The sequence below is a fragment of the Heloderma suspectum genome, chromosome 2 (genome assembly GCF_057233095.1).
Source record: "Heloderma suspectum isolate Gila_16-S chromosome 2, 16-S_ref, whole genome shotgun sequence".
NCBI classification, from domain to species: Eukaryota; Metazoa; Chordata; class Lepidosauria; order Squamata; family Helodermatidae; genus Heloderma; species Heloderma suspectum.
Window position 1 is genome coordinate 379,586,613 of NC_139459.1, and position 12,716 is coordinate 379,599,328.

A 12,716-nucleotide genomic window follows, 5' to 3' on the forward strand; every position below is an offset into this window, starting at 1 on the left:
TATCCTGCTCTAGACAGGCTGCATTCCGTATGTAGGACCAGGCTCATAGTCTGTGGCACTCCTAGATCCATGGTTGTTGCTGGAGTTCTCAGTGACCTCATCTGTTTTACAGCTTTGTCTGCTTTTCCAGCTACAGCCACTCCTAGATGGGTACAGCTTGGCCACAGCGGTACTGATATCGGTGACTTCAAATCTGGGCTACCAGCTCTATGTGAGGATACCCCTGAGACTGGTCCAGAAGGTACAGGCAGTGCAGAGTGTGACTGCCTGACTGTTGTCATGTGCCACTCCAAGGCAGCATGTAACCCTTCTGCTGAAAGCATTGCACTTGTGCCTATTTGACTGAGGTTTGATAAAGGACTGCAAAGCCAATAACAACTTGGGACCAGGACACTTGAGGACATGCCTTCTTCCTTATCGTCCTGCTCGATCACTGCTGTCTTAGGCAGAGGCACTCCAGAGGGGCCCACTTGGGTTTGGTATCTGCTTGGAAACCACCAGGAGGAGGGCTTTTGAGTGTGTTGTCTCCCAACTGGAGAAATTGCCTTCCAACTATCAGGCATACCCGGACACTGCTTTGTTTTCAGCAGTTGCTGAACACTTCAGCTTGGAGAAAAGGAGGGCAAGGGGAGACATGATAGAGGTCTACAAAATTATGCATGGTGCAGAGAATGTGGATAGGGAGACATTGTTCTCCCTCTCTCAAAATGCTTGAACAGAGGAAGGGTGCTGTGTTGCCCTGCTTGTCGGTTCCTGGTCAACAGGTGGTTGGCCAGTGTGTGAACAGAATGCTGGACTAGATGGATCCTTGGTCTGATCCAGCATGGCTCTTCTTATATTCTTAAGTTCCTATGTTTTCTTTTCAGGCAAGCATTTTGTGACAAATGAGCTTCTGCTCAGACCAGATGAGGACAGATCCAGCCTTCTTAGCTAAAGTTGGACTCTCTTCCTCATCTCTCTCTCTCTCTCTCTCTCTCTCTCTCTTTCTTTCTCTCTCTCTTGTTCTGTTGGTCCCATTGCATAGGCTTCCCTTTTGAGGAAGGGCCCATCTATGCAGGGGTTCTCTCAGACAGGGGAGCTCTCTCTGGTTCTGTCTGTCCTTTCTTCCTCCTTGCTCATATAACCCTTGGGTCAGAAGACATGGCAGTGACCTAGACCAGTTTTATTTACTTATTTACTTATTTAGTTATTTATTTATTTTTACACCGCCCAATAGCCAACACTCTCTGGGTGGCTCACAAAAATTAAAACCTCAAAGCACAGCATAAAACAATATAAAATATGAACACTTAAAACCACAATGTAACGGTACAACCAGAATAAAACCTAGCAGCTAGGCAGAGATGTAAAATACGCATTTAAAACACCAAAGCTAAAAGACTGGGAAGCTAAAATGCTAAAATTCTTGAAGAATAAAAAGGTCTTCACCTGGCACCGGAAGGAGTAGAACATAGGTGCCAGGCAAACCTCTCTAGGGAGCTCATTCAACAGCCTGGGTGCCACAGCAGAAAAGGCCCTCTTCCTGGTAGCCCCCGCCTCACTTCCTTCGGCAGGGACTCATGGAGAAGGACTGCTGAGGATGATGTCAGGGCCCGGGCAGGCGCATATGGGAGTAGGTGATCATTCAGATAACTGGCCCCAAGCTGTTAAGGACTTTGAATGTTAATACCAGCCCTTTAATCGGGCCTGGAAAAGGACTGGCAGCCAGCACAGTGGGAAAGTACTGGCGAAATGTGATCTCATGGGCCAGTCCCTGGGGGTGTCTCCACCAGTGATTTACTCCGAGCCAGTTGCATGTTGAGGTCATTAGAGATACATGACATTGTGGCCATCCAGCAGCCACCCCAGAGCATATCAGTGAAAAACCTGGATTTCCAGAGACTGGTTAAAGTCCAATCCTTTTCTTAAGTCAGGTTCTCCCCAGGATAGTTGTTGTATGCCCCACCCCCTGCATTGACCTCGGGTATGCTAGCTCTGCCCAGGGGTTTTTCCTCCCATTGCACTGAACGAGGCTTGCCCTCTTAATGCCCACAGAACTTACAGAGATCCCCCTCAATTGACATGGCACAGTTTTAAGCCCAATTCCCTAAGTACTGTAAAGGACGACCTCTACGGTCCGATTCTCCTTTGTTTGGTTTATTGCCTTAGGAAGAAACTACTTCCACCCTTCGTTATGGAGATGCTGCATATTAAATGGGCATTAGTTTCCATCTTTGTGTTTACTGCTCTCTTTCCCAGCATAAGCATACGTGTGTCTACTCAGAAGTAACTCCCATTGTGGTCAATGAGGCTTGCTCCTGAAATGCAGGTGCATCTGGACTTTCAGGGGAAGGGAGAATGGGGGGTTGGGGGGGAGAGGGGAAGCCTCTCTTATTGGGTGAGCAGCCCTTGCCAGTCAGATGACATTCACTCCAAGCCCCCCACCCCCACCCGGAAGTATGTTCTGTGAAGAGATTTTTAGTGCTCCGGAGAACCTGCTCGTAGGGATGCACGAAAGTCACTTACCTTTTCGCAGCTTGGCTTTGCGGTGTGGGGGAGGCGCTTCGCTTCTCCCCCCGAAGTTCAGGCAAGTGGGGGAGGCGTCCTGCCTCGCCTGGCCGAAATTCAGGCTGGGGAGAAGCGCCCCATCTCCCCGGCCGTGAAACAAAAAGTGTAAAAACAAAAAACAAAAAAAACCCGTAATAGGCTACGTAATGATTAATGTAGCCTATCACGGCTAGATTTCCAAAGTCAGCCATGATAGGCTATGTAAATCGTTACGTAGCCTATCACCGGTGACTTTGAAAAAAAAAAGAAAAAACGCGTATGCAAAAGCGCGTACGTATGCGTTCCTTATTTGGTCCCGGTAGTCTACGTAGTCTACATAAATCTTTACGTAGACTACTGGGACCAAATAAGGAACGCAAATGGCGGCGCCCATAGGGCGCCGCCATTTGCGTACGCACTTTTTTTTTTTTCAAAGTCACCCGTGATAGGCTACGTAACAATTTACGTAGCCTATCACGGCTGACTTTGGAAATCTAGCCATGATAGGCTACGTTAATCGTTACATAGCCTATCACAGGGTTGTTGGTTTTTTTACACTTTACTTTGTAATGGCGGCGGCAGCAGCCGGTCGGAAGACCGGCTGCCACCCCCGCACCCGACGAAAGGCTGACGAACCGCCGCTGGGACCTGCCGCCGGGAGGGACATTCGCCAAAGGTAAGTCCCATCCCGGGGGGGGGGGCGGGGGGCAGAGAATTTCACCGCCAATTTCGGGGGGCCGAATGTGTTGGCGCTCAGCCCCCCGAAGATTCGGGGAGAAATTCTCCGCCATCCCTACCTGCTCGTGGAGCCTTGAATGGACCTCATTGCAGCAAAACTGATTCCTTTAAAAAAATCTGGGTCTCCTCCATAAGTTTCTCCTTCTGTTGTCATATAAACAGGGCCCCTGTTAACAATCTTGCTGCCCTATTTTGGACCAGCTGAAGTTTCCAGTCCATTTTCAAGGCAGCCCCATGTATAATGCATTGCAGTAATCTAGACAAGACGTTATCAGAGCATGGGCAACTGTTGATAGTCTATCTCTGTCCAGATAAGGGTGTGGTTTGTATACCAGCTGAAGCAGATGAAAAGCACTCTGTGCCACTGAGTTCACATGTGCCTCAAGTGACAGTTGTGGGTCCAAGAGCACCTCCAAACCATGAACCTGATCCTTTAGGGGGAGTGCAATCTCCCCCAACCCGAACAGACTGAACGTCACCTAGCTGGGCAGACGAACCACCCACCAACAGTACCTCTGACTTGCCTGGATTGAGTTTCAGTTTATTGGCCCTCTTTGAGTCCATTACTGTGCCCAGGAAGTGATTCAGAACAGCCACTGCCTCACCTGGGCTTGATGAAAAAGAGAAGTTGACCTGTGTGTAATCCGCATATTGATGGCACCTCAGCCCAGACATCTGGATAACCTCCCACAGTGGTTTCATGTAGGTGTTGAACAGCATAGGGGATAAAACAGAGCCCTGTGGAATGCCATAGCATAATTGCTGAGGCACGGCAATAATCCCCCAGCACCACCTTCTGGAATTGGCCATCCAAGCAGGATGAGTCCCTCCAGCTCCCAGCTGAGACAACCTATCCGTAAGGTTACCATGGTTGATGGTATTGAAAGCCACTGAGAGGTCCAGGAGAATCAACAAGGTCACTCTCCCCCATCCCTCTCCTGGCAGAGGTCATCCCACAAGGTGACCAAGGCAGTTTCCATTCCAAAAGCAGGCCTGAAGCCCAACTGAAATGGACCTAGATAATCCATTTCATTCAAGAGTGCCTGCAGTTGTCCTGCAACCACCTGCTACAGCACCTTCCCCAAGGTTTGGCTGTCTGGGTAGCTGCACAAAACACCCCCAAGTTATTACCAAACAAGAGTATTTATTGACATTAAAAAATAGCAATAACAGCAGCAATAAACTTTAGCATAGACAAAACAACTATATCCCCAAGTTCAAAAAACCCTTCCCATTGTGTCCCAAGGTCTAGATGTGCCTTGGAGCATCCTTTTGCTTTACTCACAGGTAATCCAAAGAAGCAAGCTGTTATTGGGTTGATTTCTTTATTCCATTCATGTCAAGAGGCAAAAATTGAGTGTGTTACGGCAGGTGGTGCTTGTGGTTTCACTTGGTCCTCCAGAAAACCAACAACAAGAACCCTGAGTGCACTGCAGTATATTTTGGTCCAGTAGGTAGGATGGAAGATGTAGTCCAAAATGTCTGGAGGCACCAGGTTGAAGAAGGCGAGCAGATTGGAGACCTGGTTGGAGAAGGTGGCTACCAGTTTTGAGAAGGTGCAGATTAATGACTCTGGACTTCCCCAAAATGCTGAAGCAGAAGGAGGAGACTCAAGAAGGTATCTCAGCTTTGACTGAAACAAAAGACTGTCATCCACTCTGAGTTGAGATGGGACGTGCATTGGCCCCATTTTGTAGAGGATTAGAGCTCGAAGTGAGAATGACTAAGATACTGAATCTGCTTCCATGTTTTCTAAATGCTGTTTGTTTTCTCTGTTGTTCTAGTTTCATGCTTTCTTAAGAGAAGGACGGCTTTCTAACACTTCCATGGAGGGATTGTATTTGGATGAGAATGGGGAGCTGGAACCTGACTTTGATATTGTGAATTGGGTGCTATCTTTCAATGATGAAAAGGGTAGAGTGAAAATTGGGAGTATACATAGACAGGCATTCACAGACATAAAGCTCACCATGAAACCAGAAGCCATTGTGCTGCCCAAGCATTTTAACGGGGTAGGGGAAATTATTTGTGTCACCTTATTGATGTGCTAAATTCTAATAATATGTTGAATATTACGTGTGAGACTTCCAATACAATTCTATGCACAACTGCCTCATTTGAGCTGGCAAGAAGGGGCTGGCAGAGTAGATCTAAGAAGTGTTGAATGTGTCTTTGCATGATGGAGTGGTGCCTGCCACCTTGAAGGAGGCGTTGGTGTGTCTTTTGAGAAAACCCTCCCCGGAGGTTTCTATGAATATATATGAGCCACTAAACCCCTGTTCTGGGTAAGGTGCTTGAGAGGGTGGTGGCTAGGCAACTGTAGATGTTCTTGGATAATACTGATTATCTCACCCCATTCAAGTCTTGGTTAAGGCCTGCTTTGAGGACAGAATCACCTTTGGTCACCCGTGTGGCTCACCTCTTGTGGGAGAGTGACAGAGTTAGTACAGCCCTGTTGATCTTGCTTGAACTCTCAGTGGCTTTTGATACCCTTGACCACAATAATCTTCTGGATCATCACCATGAGCTGGGAACTATGGGCATTGTTCTACAGTTGGTATGCTCTTACTTGCATGGAGAGTTCCAGAAAGTAGTGGTTTATCAATCTATCAAATCAATCAATCAATCAATCAATCAATCCTTGGGACAGCTTAATATCTCCCAAAGCTTGTCTTGGTCCTCCTCAAATTTTGCCACTTGGACCTCCATGTCTCATTCTTTCCTGTCTCTTGTCTGTCTGTCTCTCCAATTCCATTTATATAGCAGGTGATGTGTGTGGGTTTACTGCATAGTCTGCACAGTGTGGGTAATGTGTGTGGGCCATAATCCTGTTCAGATGGAGCAACATTAGGAACAAACGCATCCAGGTCTCCATCCACACTCAGGCTCTCATACTTTCTCCTTGCCACCATGCTCTGCAGTGCAATAGTACTAAACTGGAGTACTCCAGAGATCAGACTGGAAGCTTGGAGGGGCCAGATGGGGCCACCGCTGAAGGTGGGCACTGGGGAGGTCATAAATGCAGCATCACATCTATTTTAGAAGCACTTCATTGGTTCCCACTAAACTTCAGGATGCACATCAAGGTGCTGAAACAATTGAAGCACTGCACAATCTAGGATGAAGGTTGTACAAGGGACGTGTTCTGTATGACTCATGTATGTGTTCTCTCAGAACAAATGATGAGGCCTCCTCCAAGTAGCACAACCATCTGAAGTCTGGCTGGTAACAATCTGCAGGAAGCTATTTTGTTCTGTGGCGTTGTCCTTGGATAGTTCGTTCCACCATGAGCATCAAGTGAGAAGTCCAAGGGTCCTTTTGGTCATTTCGATGGGATTTTTATGATGTGATGCTTCAGTGTTTACTTGTTCATTTTTGCTTAATTGATTTACTTAATTAATTTATTTTAATTTATTGAATAAGGATGGCAAAATGATAACAGATGACAAAGAAAAGGCAGAGGTGTTCAATTCCTACTTTGGCTCAGTCTTCTCCCAAAAGAGGGTCCATGACCCCCTTGGCAAAGGCAAAGTACAGGCTGAAGGGGCAGGATTGCAGCTTGAGATCGATAGGCATATGGTCAAGGAACACCTCATTATTTGGAATGAGTTCAAATCCAGGGCCTGATGAACTGTATCCTAGAGTCATAAAGGAACTGGCAGAAGAACTCCCAGAACCACTGTCTATTCTCTTTGAGAAATCATGGAAGACAGGTGAAGTGCCAGATGCCTGGAGGAGGGCTAACGTTGTCCCTATCTTCAAAAAGGGTAAAAAGGAGGAACCTGGGAACTACAGACCAGTCAGTCTGACATCAATCCCATGGAAAATTCTGGAGCAGATGATAAAGCAATCTATCGGTAAGCACCTTGACAACAATGCAGTGATTACTTGAAGCCAACATGGATTTGTCAAGGAAAAGACCTGCTGGATGAATCTGATCTCCTTTTTTGATCAAGTCACCTCCCTTGTCGACCATGGAAATGCTGTAGACATCATATACCTCAACTTCAGCAAAGCTTGCGACAAAGTGCCCCATGATCTCCTGATGAGCAAACTAGCTCAAAGTGGGCTAGATGAAACAACGATCTGGTGGATCCACAGTGGGCTACAGAATCGGACTCAAAGAGTGCTTCTCAATGGGACCTTCTCCAACTGGAGAGAGGTAACGAGTGGGGTACCGCAGGGCTCAGTCCTGGGCCCAGTGCTCTTCAACGTTTTGATGAATGACTTGGAGGAGGAGGTGCAGGGAATGCTGATCAGATTTGCAGATGACACCAAATTGGGTGGGATAGCTAATACTTTGGAAGACAGAAACAAAATTCAAAGTGATCTGGATAGACTGGAGCGCTGGGCAGAAAACAACAGAATGACATTGAATAGGGATAAATGCCAAGTTCTGCACTTAGGAAAAAGTAACCAAATGCACAGTTACAAGATGGGGGATACGTGGCTCAACAACATGACAAGCGAGAAGGATCTTGGAATTGTTGTTGATCACAAGCTGAATATGAGCCAACAATGTGATGTGGCTGCAAAAAAGGCAAATGCTCTTTTGGGCTGCATTACTAGAAGCATAGCGTCCAAATCCCGGGAAGTACTAGTTCCCCTCTACTCAGCACTGCTTAGGCCTCATCTGGAGTACTGTGTCCAGTTCTGGGCACCACGTTTTAAGAAGGATGCAGACAAACTGGAGAGGGTTCAGAGGAGGGCAACAAAGATGATCAGGGGACTGGAAACAAGGCCCCATGAAGAGAGACTGAAAGAACTGGGCATATTTAGCCTTGAGAAGAGAAGACTGAGGGGAGATATGATAGCGCTCGTCATGTATTTGAAAGGTTGTCACAGAGAGGAAGGCCAGGATCTCTTCTTGATCATCCCAGAGTGCAGGACACGGAATAATGGGCTCAAGTTACAGGAAGCCAGATTCCAGCTCAACATCAGGAAAAAGTTCCTGACTGTTACAGCAATACGGCAATGGAACCAATGACCTGGGGAGGTGGTGGGCTCTCTCACACTGGAGGCCTTCAAGACGAGGCTGGACAGCCATCTGTCAGGGATGCTCTGGCTTGGATTCCTGCATTGAGCAGGGGGTTGGACTCAGTGGCCTTGTAGGCCTCCTCCAACCCTACTATTCTATGATTCTATGATTTGTTTAATTTGATGTATTCTGTGATTTTGTATATGGTTTTAAACCTGTGTGAGCCATGTCAGGGAATTATTTTGGGACAAAAAGGCATGATAACAATATAAAACACAAATGAAAACCATCCATTCTTATTTACACAGATCTGATTCACAGTGGGATGTTTTCCACCCTGAACCTGTGAAATTATATGTACTCCATATGTCTTTGGGAGTCTTGGCATTGAAGGCAGCTTTCTCGTTTGTTTATTTTACTCTTTTGTATTTTGAGTTGCCTTTGAAAGTCTCCGGTCTTGAATGGTGGCTACGAAATATATTAAGGGTGCAATGCTATGGAGATAGGCGGCTGCCTCCGAACTCGGAGGTGACCGCCTATCCAATGCTGGGCAGGAGAAGCACCGAGGGGATCATATCCTCTGCACTCCTCCTGCCCTGCGTTTGTGGCTAGACAGCCGATTTCTGTCTAGCCATGGGAGGGCAGAGCTGGGGAGAAGGCTGCTGGATGACACATAGGAGGTGTCGTTCCAGCATCTCCGCCTCCCCCTCCCCGGAATGCCTTGTTCTGGCCACTCCATGCTCCTCTTGCGAGCATGGGGCTGTTCCACGTGAGGCAGTGTGAAAGGGGGGGGAAGGCCGGTTCCCAGAATACCAGATATCCTGTGGCTGTCTAGCCACTGATTAGCGGCCATAGGATTGCTCCTTAAACAAATAAAATCAATACATCCATATTTCAAAGAGGCTTCCAGATGAAGCTTTTCTTGTCAAATTGCCCTGCCTGACCCAAAGAAATGGGGGGGGGGGGTTTCCATCCACATGATGGCATCTTCAATTTAAAAACAACCCCATGTTTTCCTAACCATTTCTCCTTCCTTATTTTGTTTCACCTGGGGCTGCTCTACATGAGGTTTTAATATTTTACCAGCATTGTAATGCATAGCTCACTTCCGTATCATGCAACACGCACCCGAAACACTCCTCCTTATGCTGTTTCTCCCTCCTTGACATTCTTTTCTATCTGCTCTGCCACTGAGGAGCAAAAGAATCACACAAAGAAGAGAAGGGTGTTTCTAGTTGTGCTGCCAAGGTTATGCCGTTGCCTCCCTAAATAGGCTAATCCCCCTCCACCATTTTAAACCTGCGCTTAAAACTTTAATAATAATAATAATAATAATAATAATAATAATAATAATAATAATAATTTAGGTCCTTCAGGTGACATGATTTACTGCTACTCCTCATTGCTTTGTTTTATGGCTGCTCATTCACTCTCTCCCAAACATTTTATTGTATATGTCATTCTATCACCTGATTTGATTGTATATAACCATAGGTTCTTACAATTTTGCCACAAGAGCAACAAAAGAGAGACAATCACAGAAAGAACAAGACTGAAAAGCCACTCCAGTCAGTTCATCATGTGCAAATCTACAGCAACAGCTTTTTGGACCCTTGCTCTCATCTTTTAGCAGCCACTGCAAATAAGGCAACAGAAGGATCCATATGTTCAAGTACTTTATACACCTGCTCAGCCAAATTCTGTCAAACATTCCTCCCAGCAAAGGTGTAAGGACTCTTTTGCTAGGACTGGCATAAAGTTCTCTCTCTCTCTCTCTCTCTCTCTCTCTCTCTCTCTCTCATGATATCCTCTATTTGTGGAGCCTCACATATACAAAGGCGTTGGGTTGTAGGAACATTTGAATACCTCCCATCCGGATATGTTGAAGGCATAGTCTGGAAGCGCAATTCCATAAATAACTTCCCTAGCTCTGAGTGAGTCAAGGAATTAAGATAATTAGAGAGCGATCTCTCACCTTTGTAAAGATTTGTAGCATCTGCTCAATCTGCTGGAACCATTTACTGAATGGTTCCAGCAGCTTTATTAGCATTTTTCGAGGGTAGCTCATCTCTCATTTTAACCTTAGACTTATTTAGCTGAAAGGAAGCCAAAGAAAGAGAAAAATGGGCCACTTTTTCAAAACAGGAAGTCCACCCACCCCCGCTCTTCTGTTTTAGATAGCACTGTTCCACAAATTGGTGGTCAGGCATGTTAATCAGTCATTTCAGATAAAAGAAAATAGCCGTGTTTACTCTAACAGACATTGATGGTAGCTCCACTTCAGCACGAAGAATGCTTTGGCCATTGGGCAGTATAGAAATGACATCAATAAATACATACATAAATTCTTAGAAATTTATTCTACATAAGCTCCAGATAGCCTGTTTTGCCCACCCCCAAATTTCTGTGCCATGCAGAATTTGTGCTAAGATCTTCTGCTCAAATATTTTCAATGCTGGGTAAATCAGTTGGCCTTAGAGATGTACAAAAGTCACTTACCTTTTCGAAGGTTGACATCCATGGTGGGAGAGAGGCACTCCATAACTGCCCTGAAATTCTTCCCAGCCCGCTCTGCTCCGTGGCGACCCTGTGGAGCTGCCGGCCGGGTGCATTCGCAGTGGCAGGTCTGCGGAGGCAAATGGCGGCCAGTGTAGCGGCCACCATTTGCGTCCCTTCGCTGAGTGGTGATAGGCTACGTAAATATTTACATAGCCTATCACGGGAAAAGCGGGGACGCGAATGGTGTAGCAGCCGCCATTTGCATCCCCACTTTTGCCGTGATAGGCTACATAAATATTTACGCAGCCTATCATGGCAAAAGATAGGGACGCAAATGGCAGCAGCTACGGCAGCCACCGTTTGCATTCCCACCTATTGCCATGATAGGTTCTGTTTATAATGACATAGCCTATCACGGCCTCCACAGGGATGCAAATGGCATCCCTGCATTAGCCATGATAAGCTACATAAATATTTATGTAGCCTATCACAGACATTCGAAACAAGGTGAACGTGGCCACCATTCGAGCTGCACCAGAATGGCTGACAAAGGTAGGCCTCGTTCCGCACCCATTTCGCGGGCTGGTGGGGTGAGTGGCTTCGATCCACCATGGTTTCCAGGGGGGTGAATGCGCTGGCATTCGGCATCCCTGGAATCCGTGGCAAAATTCTCCAACATCCCTAGTTGGCCTCCCATCATTTTAAAGAAGGTATAGCAAGCTTTTGTCAGTCTTGAAGCAGCAAAGATAATAGTCTGAGAGCCGGTGTGGTGTAGTCCTAGAGGGTTGGGCTGGGAGCCGGGAGATCTGGGTTCTAGTCCCCACTCAGCCATGGCAGCTCACTGGGTGACTTTGGGCCAGTCACAGACTCTCAGCCCAACCTACTCACACGAGTAGGAGTACTTTTACAAGGAGTACTTTATTGAGTACAATCAGCACACAGGTATACCCAATGGTTGGATCAGACAGCTTCTCTGAACCCGGAGCCATGGGGTACAATGGGTTTTATACTGTACATATTAGCACAGCAAGAGCCCGCCAGCATTCATGCCCAGCATAGACTAGCCATGCTTGGTCAGAAGAAAACTTTCTCAGCACAGCCACCTGCAGCTTTAACACAAACAAACTTTGCTTCTCAGGCACATCTTGACAAGGCCTTCTGGCTCATTAGTATGGAATGTATCAGCCTTTGACTCATCTCACATGCTCAGAAGCCTGCTAGCAAGGGAATTGCACCAATAATGAACTTAAGCAAAGCATTATGGATCTCTAGGCCCCTCTAACACTATAGGTAACATGGTTACAGGCCTTGGCCGATACATTACCTCTCATCCAGATATGTTGAAGGCATAGTCTGGAAGCGTAATTCTGTAAATAACTTCCTTAGCTCTGAGTTAGTCAAGGAATTAAGATAATTAGAGAGAGATCGCTCACCTTTGTAAACATCGTAGCACCTGCTCAATCCTTTTTACTGAATGGTTCCAGCATCTTTATTAGCATTTTTCAAGGATAGCTCATCTCTCATTTTAACCTTAGACTTATTTAGCTGAAAGGAAGCCAGTGAAAGAGAGAAATGGACCACATTTTCAAAACAGGAAGAAGTCCAACCACCCCCGCTCTTCTGTTTTAGATAGCACTATTTAGAGAATCGGTGGTTGGGCATGTTAATCAGTCATTTCAGATAAAAGAAAATAGCCATGTTCACGCTAACAGACATTGATGGTAGCCCCACTTCAGCCCAAAGAAAGCTTTGGCTATTGGGTGGTATAGAAACAAACAAACCAATAAATTCTTAGAAAATTATTCTGTATAACCTCCAGATGATCTGTTTTGCCCAGCCCCAAATTTCTGTGCCATGCAGAATTTGTACTAAGTTCTTCTGCTCAAATATTTTCACTGCTGGGTACATCAGTTGGCCTCCTGTCATTTTAAAGAAGGTATAGCAAGCTTTGCCAATCCAGAAACAGCCAAGATAA